Source organism: Dendrobates tinctorius, unplaced genomic scaffold (assembly GCF_039654945.1).
Source record: "Dendrobates tinctorius isolate UK_male_01 unplaced genomic scaffold, ASM3965494v1 ptg000016l, whole genome shotgun sequence".
NCBI classification, from domain to species: domain Eukaryota; kingdom Metazoa; phylum Chordata; class Amphibia; order Anura; family Dendrobatidae; genus Dendrobates; species Dendrobates tinctorius.
This window is the reverse complement of record NW_027361684.1, coordinates 26,040,980-26,053,081: the sequence shown is the minus strand read 5'-3', so window position 1 is coordinate 26,053,081 and position 12,102 is coordinate 26,040,980. Positions and strand designations below refer to the sequence as shown.

Sequence of the window (12,102 nt, the reverse complement as noted above, 5' to 3'; positions counted from 1 at the left end):
TGTGCTATACAGCTATTTTCTGTCTGTAAAAACAGCAACTCGGAGCTCGCTGTTAATTAACCATTCAGATGTCATTCATTATTAGCGGCATTTAAAAGAGTGATTGTCAGTGCGCACGTTCATTGACTCCTATCAGCACGTTGGTACATGATGTAGCCAGGGACCTGCTGAAATCCCCCATCAATGCCATCTTGGTAGTCCTGTAAAGCTCAGTTATAGGCTGAGCCTCGTAATAAACCACTATTTACACTATATATTGCAATTACATGGTACTGCAGTATACAGAACAAGCCAATCAAAGATCTTAAGTTCGACATCCATAAAAAAACCCTAAAAATTTAAGTAAATAAAGGTTTAAAACATCTTAAAATTTTCTTTTACATAATTAAACAATTTGAATCAACCCTCCTTTTTCTATTTTTTTAAAAATAAGAAATTGCAAATACTATATATCTGGTATCACTATGTCTGTAAAAGGGAGAATAAATTCATGTGGTAAAATTTGGAATTTTCTGTAATCATACTAATTTGAAGAATCATGTTGCCAGGTTATTTTTACCTAATAATGAACACTATAGAAACAAAACCCCCCAAAATGATGCAATTTGTTTTTGCTATATTTTTAGTACATTTTACGTTAACATTAATGTTTTCATTTAAAGCGACAACTCTACCTGCAACAAAACAAGATCTCATATTGCTCTCTTGCCACAAAAATAAAAAAAATATATAGCTCTTGGAAGTAAGCTATAAACAAAAGTGCTAAATGAAAAATCACCCGGTTTTTTAAGGGGGTCTCCAAGAATGAAGAATTCAGACTTCAGTCCCGTGTGAGTACAGGCTGCACACTGAAGAGAAACAGCTCCCGGGACTGGTGTCTCAGCTAATAAGAGTTGCATCAGGCAGACCTCAGTCATCCAGGAGTACAGCTGTCATATGTGAAGAAATATATCTCTTCTTCACTGAGCACAAAAGGGGTTATCTCCAGCTTTAACCTCCTAAATATTTATTTGTTTTCCATTTGGGTGCAGTCAGTCACTGTGCACTGCTATGAAGCTGTCAGACTGACAGAGGAGGAGGATAAAGCTGGAGATCTTCTTACCTAGCACAACGTGGGTTAAAACATATTTTGTCACATATTGAGGCCGTGTTCCCAGTTGCTGATAAGATATGTGTGAAACAGCTCTTGTCAGTTGAGACACAGGTCTCAGGAACTGTATGTCTTCAGTCTGCAGCCCATACTGACATGTGACGAGAATGGGCTTCAGTTTGAATTATATCAGGGACTCCATTTTATCTAATATGTAATAACTTTAATACTGTATTGCTTTAAAAAAACAATTGAATTGATGCATAAAACAAGTCCCCAACCTTTTGTGGTCAGGATTTGCTTTCAAATATCAAACTTGATATAGAACTGCGTCGGTGGTGACACTGATGCATCAGATTTGGGGAGCCTTGCGCAGAGCCATGGTAGGGGGAAAAAACAGAGTAAAATAACATAACCCGAAAATCCTATATATTTGAACCAGTGTTGCACTGGGGTGCAAGGGCCCACCAGTAACATTGACTCTGGGCCTTCTATTCAGCTACATGCAGATATTACTTTAACCTCATTCATAAATTTACCTCTGCTTCTATATAGTAATAAAGTGTGTAGTTTAGTAACAGAATGATGACAAGCTGTAGATACTGAATCAAGTGTGTTGTACCAGCTACTGCTCATCTAATGAGGTGGGGGGTTAACTCCTGCCTAGGGGCCTACCGGAGGATTCACCTGCTCTTCTGTGGGACAGTGGGCACCTGATTTCAACTATTTCGCTTTCTAAAATTAAGTAAACTTTCTAAGCCCAGCCATTGTTAGTAAGATTGCATTTAATAACTGTGCAGTCAAGAAAAGCAATAAGACTATAAAAAGGTTTAATGAGCTGTAATGTTCGTTATGGATATCCCCATTAATATTCTCAGCGTTTGTCACTTATCTGGATGATCTTTCATTTGTAATTGTAATCCATGCGTGCGTTACTAAAAGTTGCCGCAGGGTAGAGCATTGTGTTTATTGTGGTTCTTGCTGAGAAATTAGAAATCTTAATTAAATGTTGACATTTTGGTCCTGGTGCAGTAAAATGTAAGTTATATTGTGTTTGATATTCTAATATAACAGAGCGCCTTATGGTTTTTTTTTTAAAACATCTTTTTTTAATCTTACATCATTTTTTGTTTTCTTATGGTAATTGAATCTGCAATCTGTTTGATTGCTTATTCTTTATACTGCAATACTACAGCATAGCATCACCTATTGAAATTGATATTTTCCTATGAAGCCCAGTCTTCAGTAGGCCCCCAGCTGCTATGGCAACCCATCGGCATGCCAGCGCCATTCCAGCAGTGTCGGCACTTGCTCTTCCGGGGCTCCGGTGCGGTTGTTGTGACACGTGATCCCGGCTCCCAATCAGCACTGGCGTCACTATCCTCACCTTCGTACGAATTGAGCATGAAGAGGAATCCAGGAATCAGCTGCAGCCAGGGCTTCCTCTTCATGTTCAGCTCATACGAAGGTGTGAACAGTGACGCGAGTGCTGAATGGGTGCCGGAGTTACGTGTCACAACAATCGCACGGGAGCTTCAGCACCGCGAGTGCTGACACCGCTGGAAAGGCGCCGGCACAGGAGGTGAGTATAGGCTTTTTTATTTTATCCAGGCCAAACATTTAGAAGAAGAAGGGGTTGTCCTAGTAGTGTACAACCCCTTTTAAGATGGCAATTAAATGTCTAAAAGAACTTTAAGTTTTGCTAATGAAACTTGTCATTTTATAACAAGTGGTTTCTTCTTTATGGTTGCTGATTATATAAAGATGCTTTTAAATTCTTAACTGTTATGTATCCTGTAAATATTCGTGTATGAACTGCAGCCGTTTATGTAGACACAGGTCAGGATGCAATGACATAAATACATTGCTGCTTTTTTATGTACCGCTATGCATCTTGGATCAGGAGCATAGGATTCTTAAGCATTCTTGATTCACGTTTGAAGTATACTTTCAAGATGGTGATTTGAATGGAATCCTGTTCAAAGCTAAGTGTATGTCTCCATATGCACCAAGTTCAAAAGAATCAAAAGTGGATTTATCTGCTTGTACTCAGTTCAAAAGTGTGGATTAATTACCATACTTATCTGACGAGTATCACCGATTGTAGAACACTGTTCTTTATATTTTTCAACATAGGAGCTTTACTACTGGAGTCAATGCTTATTATAGATATATAATACACTTTCATAGATATTTTCTATTAATATACTGTATACTTCATGGGCAAAAATATTTGGACAACTACACATTACACCTACAGGAGCTTTTATACATAGCCATTAATATGAAGCTGCCCCCTTCCTTGACACTATAACAGCTTCCACTTTTTTTCGACAAGATTATGCAGTGTATTTGTGGGGAAATTTTTCCCATTCATCCAGAAGAGCATTTCTGTAGGACGAGAGGTCCTGGCTCATAATCTCTATTATTGTTCATGCTAAGGGTGGGTGATGTGGTTGTTCTCCGTGCTCTGTACAGTACAAGCAAGTCAAGTTCTCTCAAATTAAGTCAAAGTTCTCTCCTGGACCTGTCTCTGCCTTCGACACTGTGAACCATTCCCTCCTGTTACAGATTCTCTCATTTCTTGGCATCACAGACTTGGCCTTGTCCTGGATCTCGTTATATCTAACAGACCGGACATTCAGTGTCTCCCTCTCCCACACGACCTCCTCACCTCGCCCCCTGTCTGTCTGTGTTCCCCAAGGCTCAGTTCTAGGACCACTACTCTTCTCCATCTACACCTTCGGCCTTGGACAGCTCATAGAATCCCACAGTTTAAAGTATCATCTCTACACTGATGACATTCCGATCTATTTATCTGGACCTGACATCACCTCCCTACTGATTAAAATCCCACAATGTCTGTCTGCCGTTTCAGCTTTTTTTCCTGCTCACTTTCTAAAATTGAATATGGACAAAACAGAATTCATAATCTTTCCCCCATCTCACTCTACCCCTCCACCAGACCTATCTATCAATGACAGTGGCTGCTCACTTTCCCCAATCCTGCATGCTCAGTGCCTCGGGGTGATCCTCGACTCTGCCCTCTCTTGCAAGCCACATATCCAAGCCCTTGCCTCCTCCTGTCAACTCAAAAATATTTCCCGGATCCATGCATTCCTTGACTAAGAAACCACAAAAATCCTACTGCACGCCCTCATCATCTTCCGCCTCAACTATTGCAATCTCCTACTCTCTGGCCTCCCCTCTAGCCCTCTTGTACTACTCCAATCCATCCTACACTCTGCTGCCCGACTAATCCTCTATGCCAAGCCCTTTACTGGCTTGCTATTGTCCAAAGGCTCCAGTTCAAAACCCTAACTATGACATACATAGCCATCCACAATTTGTCTCCTCCATAAATCTGTGACATGGTCTCCCGGTACTTACCTACACGCAACCTTTGATCCTCTCAGGATCTCCTTCTCTACTCCCCTCTTATCTCTTCTTTCCACAACCGCAAGACTTCTCCCGTGCTTCCCCTATACTCTGGAACACTCTACCCCAACATATCAGGCTTTTGCCTACCATGGAAACCTTCAAAAGGAACCTGAAGACCCACCTCTTCCGTCAAGCCTACAACCTGCAGTGATCCTCATTCTGCTGAACCGCCGCATGACCAACTCCACCCTCTCCTAGTGTATCATCACCCATCCCCTGTAGACTGTGAGCCCTCGCGGGCAGGGTCTTCTCTCCCTCTGTACTTGTGTGTGCCTGTTTTGCTCATGTTTATTGTACTTGTCTATATTTGCCCCTTTTACATGTAAAGCGCCATGGAATAAACGGCGTTGTAAAAATGTATAATAATAATAATAATAAAAACTACATGCACACAATCAGGCAAAAAGTGCCTTGCTTTGTGCACTGGAGCACAGTCAAGCTAGATAAAAAAGGTCCTTCCCCAAACTTTTCCCTTAACGTTAGAAGCATAAAATTGTCCAAAATGTCTTGCTAGCTGAAACATTAAGATATACATTCAATGGAACAAAGGGACCACGGCCAACCTCTGTGAAACAACCCCTTAGCAGTATATCTCTTCCACCAAACTTTAAGGATAGCACAATGCAGTAAGGAACGTAAATTTCTCTTATAATTTGACAAACTTAGACTACGAGATAAGGAAATGTCATTTGTGAGATTTGTCACTGCTCCAGTGGTGACATGCTTTACACCACTACATCTGACACTTGGCATTGTGCTTAGTCGTGTAAGGCTTGCATGCAGATGATCAGCCATGGAAACCCATGACATGCAGCTTATGATGCAGTTTTTATTGTGAATTTGACCTTGTGACTTGCCATTTGGTTTCAGAGAAGTCTTCTCTTGGGTTCCTGACTCCTTGCAGCCAAAAGCCAACAGTTTGGCTTTCCTTTTTGAGGCCAAATGCAACCTGTCTCTTAGCTGCCGGAGTCTGGATTTTAGTACAGCTGTCCCTGGTTTGGGAACTAGGTCACTGCCACTTCTGGAAATACAGTGGGTTCGGAAAGTATTCAGACTGGCTGTGCCTGTCAAGAATGGTCACAGAGTTGTTCTGAAGCCACGCCTTGGTTATTTTAGCTGTGTGCTTAGGGTCATCGTCTAGTTGGAAAGTGAACCTTCGGTCAAGTCTGACGTCCAGAGCACTCTGGAAGAGGTTTTCATCCAGGATATCTCTGTACTTGGCTGCATTCATGTTTCCTTCAATTGCAACCAGTCGTTCTGTCCCTGCAGCTAAAAAACACCCCCATAGCATGATGCTGTCACCACCATGTTTCACTGTAGGGATTTTATTGGGCAAGTGATGAGCAGTGCCTGGTTTTCTGCACACACACCACTTAGAATTATCACCAAAAAGTTCTATCTTCATCTCATCAGACCAGAGAATCTTATTTCTCATAGTCATAGTCTCATGTGTTTTTTTTAGCAAACTCTATGCGGGCTTTCATATGTCTGGCACTGAGGAGAGGCTTCTGTCGGGCCACTCTGCCACAAAGACCGGACTGGTGGAGGGCTGCAGTGATAGTTGACTTTGTGGAACTTTCTCCCATCTCCCTACTGCATCTGTGGAGCTCAGCTACAGTGATCTAGGGGTTCTTCTTTATCGCTCTCACCAAGTCTCTTCTCCCATGATTGCTCAGTTTGGCTGGGCAGCCAGGTCTAGGAAGACTTCTGGTGGTCCCATACTCCTTCCATTTAAGGATTATGGAGGCCACTGTGCTCTTAGGAACCTTAAATGCTGCAGAAATTCCTGTGTAACCTTGGCCAAATCTTTGTCTTGCCACAACTCTGTCTCTGAGCAACTTGTCCAGTTCCTTTGACCTCGTGATTCTCATTTGGTCTGACATGCACTGTGAGATCTTCTATAGACAGGTGTGTGCCTTTACAAATCAAGTCTTATCAGTTTAATTAAACGCAGCTGGACTCCAATGAAGGAGTAGAACCATCTCAAGGAGGATCACAAGGAAATGGACAGCACGTGACTTAAATATGAGTGTCAGAGCAAAGGGTCTGAATACTTATGACCATGTGATATTTCAGTTTTTCTTTTTAATAAATTAGCAAAAATTTCTACATTGCTGAGGTTTTTTTCAGTCAAGATGGGGTGCAGAGTGTACATTAATGAGAAATAAAATAACTTTTTTGAATTTACCAAATGGCTTCTATGAAACAAAGAGTGAAAAATTTAAACTTGCCTGAATACTATCCGTACCCACTGTATGTCCTGCTTCTCTGTGTTATTCTATAACAGAGGCATAACGCATTCTCTCACCAGAATTTTGACTGCCAATGCTAATCCAGGCAGTAGGCATACACCCTCCTTTCTTGGCTGCTTCCTCCTCTCAGGGAATACTTTTTATCTGTGCATTCTTTTCCCCTCTCCTTTTCAAGAATCTGGTTTCCTACAACTGGGACACTCATAGAGGCAATCTCTGGTTTCCTACATCGGGGGCAGTTACAAAGGCAATCTCTGGTCTCCTACACCAGGGACAGTGACAGTGGGAATGTCCCCTCTGTACCCTAATGTAGCAAACAGTTTAAGATCTAGCCACTACTCATCTGCTAGACCTTACTCAACAATATGTCTCTATATCAATACACAGGCCCAACACAGCAGACCCTGCAAGAGTTTGTGAAGTGAGCTCCTAAATAACTTGTCTCTAGAGTTGAGCGAAACGGGTCGAAAAATTTCAAAAGTCGCCGACTTTTGGCAAAGTCGGGTTTCATGAAACGAAACCCGACCCTAGGATGAGGTCGGCCACGAGGTCGGCGACTTACGCGCCAAAGTCGCGTTTCAAAAGTTTGTTTTGCGCTCTTTTTCAGCCAATCAGGATCCACGGACACTGTGGGCAACGTGATGACATAGGCACGGGTCACCACCATCTTTCAGAAGGGCATGCAAGTGATTGGCTTGCTTTGGTGGGCGTCACAGGGGGTATAAAAGGGTGTGCACGCCGACCGCCATCTTACTTCTGCCGATCTTAGCATAGGGAGAGGTTGCTGCTGATTCTGTAAGGAGAGCGTTAGGCAGGGAAGAAGAAAAAAAAACTGCTTCTGCTGCTAGCGATTGTGCCTGTACAACACACCAGGCACTGTGTGTGCAGTGCAAGGGGAGGCTATATTGTGGTGTATCAGTGGTGTTGGTTGTTGGGCTGCCTTCTAAGGCTTCCTGACAGCTGCATTGCTGTTTACCCACTGCTCTGCAAACTGCTTTTTTAAAAGCAATCCCAATTTTTTTTTTTGTCCTGCTGACGTACTGAGCGTGCATTTTTTCACACCATACAGCGGTGTACGCTCCTCACACAGTACCGTGTAACGGCTGTTATCACAGCCACAGTGAAGCTATCTGTGTCACTCTGTGAGAATAAGTCGAGGACATGTTCCGTTCTTACAGACCTGCACTCTAGGGAGATTCCTACTCTGCCCAATTCTACATACACCTTGTAGTTTGTGATACACTAGCCAATTTCTGCCTGTGACATAGCGCTGTGATATTCAGTGGGCCTCACCCAATCCAAAAGTGTCCAGTGTCCACAAGTGTCTGCAGAAATTAAAAATCTCCCTTATCCTCTAGTCACTTTGGTCACAGCTGTGCCATCGAGCCTGTGACATAGCGCTCAGATATTCAGTGGGCCTCACACAATCCAAAAGTGTCCAGTGTCTGCAGAAATTCAAAATCTCACTTATCCTCTAGTCACTTTGGTCACAGCTGTGCCATCGAGCCTGTGACATAGCGCTCATATATTCAGTGGGCCTCACACAACCCAAAAGTGTCCAGTGTCTGCAGAAATTCAAAATCTCCCTTATCCTCTAGTCACTTTGGTCACAGCTGTGCCATCGAGCCTATGACATAGCGCTCAGATATTCAGTGGGCCTCACACAATCCAAAAGTGTCCAGTGTCCACAAGTGTCTGCAGAAATTCAAAATCTCCCTTATCCTCTAGTCACTTTGGTCACAGCTGTGCCATCGAGCCTGTGACATAGCGCTCAGATATTCAGTGGGCCTCACACAATCCAAAAGTGTACAGTGTCTGCAGAAATTCAAAATCTCCCTTATCCTCTAGTCACTTTGGTCACAGCTGTGCAATCGAGCCTGTGACATAGCGCTCAGATATTCAGTGGGCCTCACACAATCCAAAAGTGTCCAGTGTCTGAAGAAATTCAAAATCTCACTTATCGTCTAGTCACTTTGGTCACAGCTGTGCCATTGAGCCTGTGACATAGCGCTCAGATATTCAGTGGGCCTCACACAATCCAAAAGTGTCCAGTGTCTGCAGAAATTCAAAATCTCCCTTATCCTCTAGTCACTTTGGTCACAGCTGTGCCATCGAGCCTGTGACATAGCGCTCATATATTCAGTGGGCCTCACACAATCCAAAAGTGTCCAGTGTCTGCAGAAATTCAAAATCTCACTTATCCTCTAGTGACTTTGGTCACAGCTGTGCCATCGAGCCTGTGACATAGCGCTGAGATATTCAGTGGGCTTCATACAATCCAAAAGTGTCCAGTGTCCACAAGTGTCTGCAGAAATTCAAAATCTCCCTTATCCTCTAGTCACTTTGGTCACAGCTGTGCCATCGAGCCTGTGACATAGCGCTCAGATATTCAGTGGGTTTCACACAATCCAAAAGTGTCCAGTGTCTGCAGAAATTCAAAATCTCCCTTATCCTCTAGTCACTTTGGTCACAGCTGTGCCATCGAGCCTGTGACATAGCGCTCAGATATTCAGTGGGCCTCACACAATCCAAAAGTGTCCAGTGTCTGCAGAAATTCAAAATCTCACTTATCCTCTAGTCACTTTGGTCACAGCTGTGCCATCAAGCCTGTGACATAGCGCTCAGATATTCAGTGGGCCTCACACAATCCAAAAGTGTCCAGTGTCTGCAGAAATTCAAAATCTCCCTTATCCTCTAGTCACTTTGGTCACAGCTGTGCCATCGAGCCTGTGACATAGCGCTCAGATATTCAGTGGGCCTCACACAATCCAAAAGTGTCCAGTGACTGCAGAAATTCAAAATCTCCCTTATCCTCTAGTCACTTTGATCACAGCTGTGCCATCGAGCCTGTGACATAGCGTTCATATATTCAGTGGGCCTCACACAATCCAAAAGTGTCCAGTGTCTGCAGAAATTCAAAATCTCACTTATCCTCTAGTCACTTTGGTCACAGCTGTGCCATCGAGCCTGTGACATAGCGCTCAGATATTCAGTGGGCCTCACACAATCCAAAAGTGTCCAGTGTCCACAAGTGTCTGCAGAAATTCAAAATCTCCCTTATCCTCTAGTCACTTTGGTCACAGCTGTGCCATCGAGCCTGTGACATAGCGCTCAGATATTCAGTGGGCCTCACACAATCCAAAAGTGTCCAGTGTCTGCAGAAATTCAAAATCTCCCTTATCCTCTAGTCACTTTGGTCACAGCTGTGCCATCGAGCCTGTGACATAGCGCTCATATATTCAGTGGGCCTCACACAATCCAAAAGTGTCCAGTGTCTGCAGAAATTCAAAATCTCACTTATCCTCTAGTCACTTTGGTCACAGCTGTGCCATCGAGCCTGTGACATAGCGCTCAGATATTCAGTGGGCCTCACACAATCCAAAAGTGTCCAGTGTCCACAAGTGTCTGCAGAAATTCAAAATCTCCCTTATCCTCTAGTCACTTTGGTCACAGCTGTGCCATCGAGCCTGTGACATAGCGCTCAGATATTCAGTGGGCCTCACACAATCCAAAAGTGTCCAGTGTCTGCAGAAATTCAAAATCTCACTTATCCTCTAGTCACTTTGGTCACAGCTGTGCCATCGAGCCTGTGACATAGCGCTCATATATTCAGTGGGCCTCACACAATCCAAAAGTGTCCAGTGTCTGCAGAAATTCAAAATCTCACTTATCCTCTAGTCACTTTGGTCACAGCTGTGCCATCGAGCCTGTGACATAGCGCTCAGATATTCAGTGGGCCTCACACAATCCAAAAGTGTCCAGTGTCTGCAGAAATTCAAAATCTCACTTATCCTCTAGTCACTTTGGTCACAGCTGTGCCATCGAGCCTGTGACATAGCGCTCAGATATTCAGTGGGCCTCACACAATCCAAAAGTGTCCAGTGTCTGCAGAAATTCAAAATCTCACTTATCCTCTAGTCACTTTGGTCACAGCTGTGCCATCGAGCCTGTGACATAGCGCTCAGATATTCAGTGGGCCTCACACAATCCAAAAGTGTCCAGTGTCTGCAGAAATTCAAAATCTCACTTATCCTCTAGTCACTTTGGTCACAGCTGTGCCATCGAGCCTGTGACATAGCGCTCAGATATTCAGTGGGCCTCACACAATCCAAAAGTGTCCAGTGTCTGCAGAAATTCAAAATCTCACTTATCCTCTAGTCACTTTGGTCACAGCTGTGCCATCGAGCCTGTGACATAGCGCTCAGATATTCAGTGGGTCACACACAATCCAAAAGTGTCCAGTGACTGCAGAAATTCAAAATCTCCCTTATCCTCTAGTCACTTTGGTCACAGCTGTGCCATCGAGCCTGTGACATAGCGTTCATATATTCAGTGGGCCTCACACAATCCAAAAGTGTCCAGTGTCCACAAGTGTCTGCAGAAATTCAAAATCTCCCTTATCCTCTAGTCACTTTGGTCACAGCTGTGCCATCGAGCCTGTGACATAGCGCTCAGATATTCAGTGGGCCTCACACAATCCAAAAGTGTCCAGTGTCTGCAGAAATTCAAAATCTCCCTTATCCTCTAGTCACTTTGGTCACAGCTGTGCCATCGAGCCTGTGACATAGCGCTCATATATTCAGTGGGCCTCACACAATCCAAAAGTGTCCAGTGTCTGCAGAAATTCAAAATCTCACTTATCCTCTAGTCACTTTGGTCACAGCTGTGCCATCGAGCCTGTGACATAGCGCTCAGATATTCAGTGGGCCTCACACAATCCAAAAGTGTCCAGTGTCCACAAGTGTCTGCAGAAATTCAAAATCTCCCTTATCCTCTAGTCACTTTGGTCACAGCTGTGCCATCGAGCCTGTGACATAGCGCTCAGATATTCAGTGGGCCTCACACAATCCAAAAGTGTCCAGTGTCTGCAGAAATTCAAAATCTCACTTATCCTCTAGTCACTTTGGTCACAGCTGTGCCATCGAGCCTGTGACATAGCGCTCATATATTCAGTGGGCCTCACACAATCCAAAAGTGTCCAGTGTCTGCAGAAATTCAAAATCTCACTTATCCTCTAGTCACTTTGGTCACAGCTGTGCCATCGAGCCTGTGACATAGCGCTCAGATATTCAGTGGGCCTCACACAATCCAAAAGTGTCCAGTGTCTGCAGAAATTCAAAATCTCACTTATCCTCTAGTCACTTTGGTCACAGCTGTGCCATCGAGCCTGTGACGTAGCGCTCAGATATTCAGTGGGCCTCACACAATCCAAAAGTGTCCAGTGTCCACTAGTGTGAGCAGAAATTCAAAATCTCCACTGTCCTATAGACACCTTGTACCTTGTTTTACATTACTATATAGTTTGTTGGATTTTATCTA

General features: G+C 43.7%; 1 protein-coding gene across 5 annotated transcripts in view; it reads left to right on the top strand.

The window, feature by feature from the left end:
• The window catches only part of RAP1GAP2 (RAP1 GTPase activating protein 2), a 1,085,931-nt gene that overhangs the window by 927,526 nt on the left and 146,303 nt on the right, over positions 1-12,102 (top strand). The gene's annotated exons all lie outside the window — the stretch shown is intronic.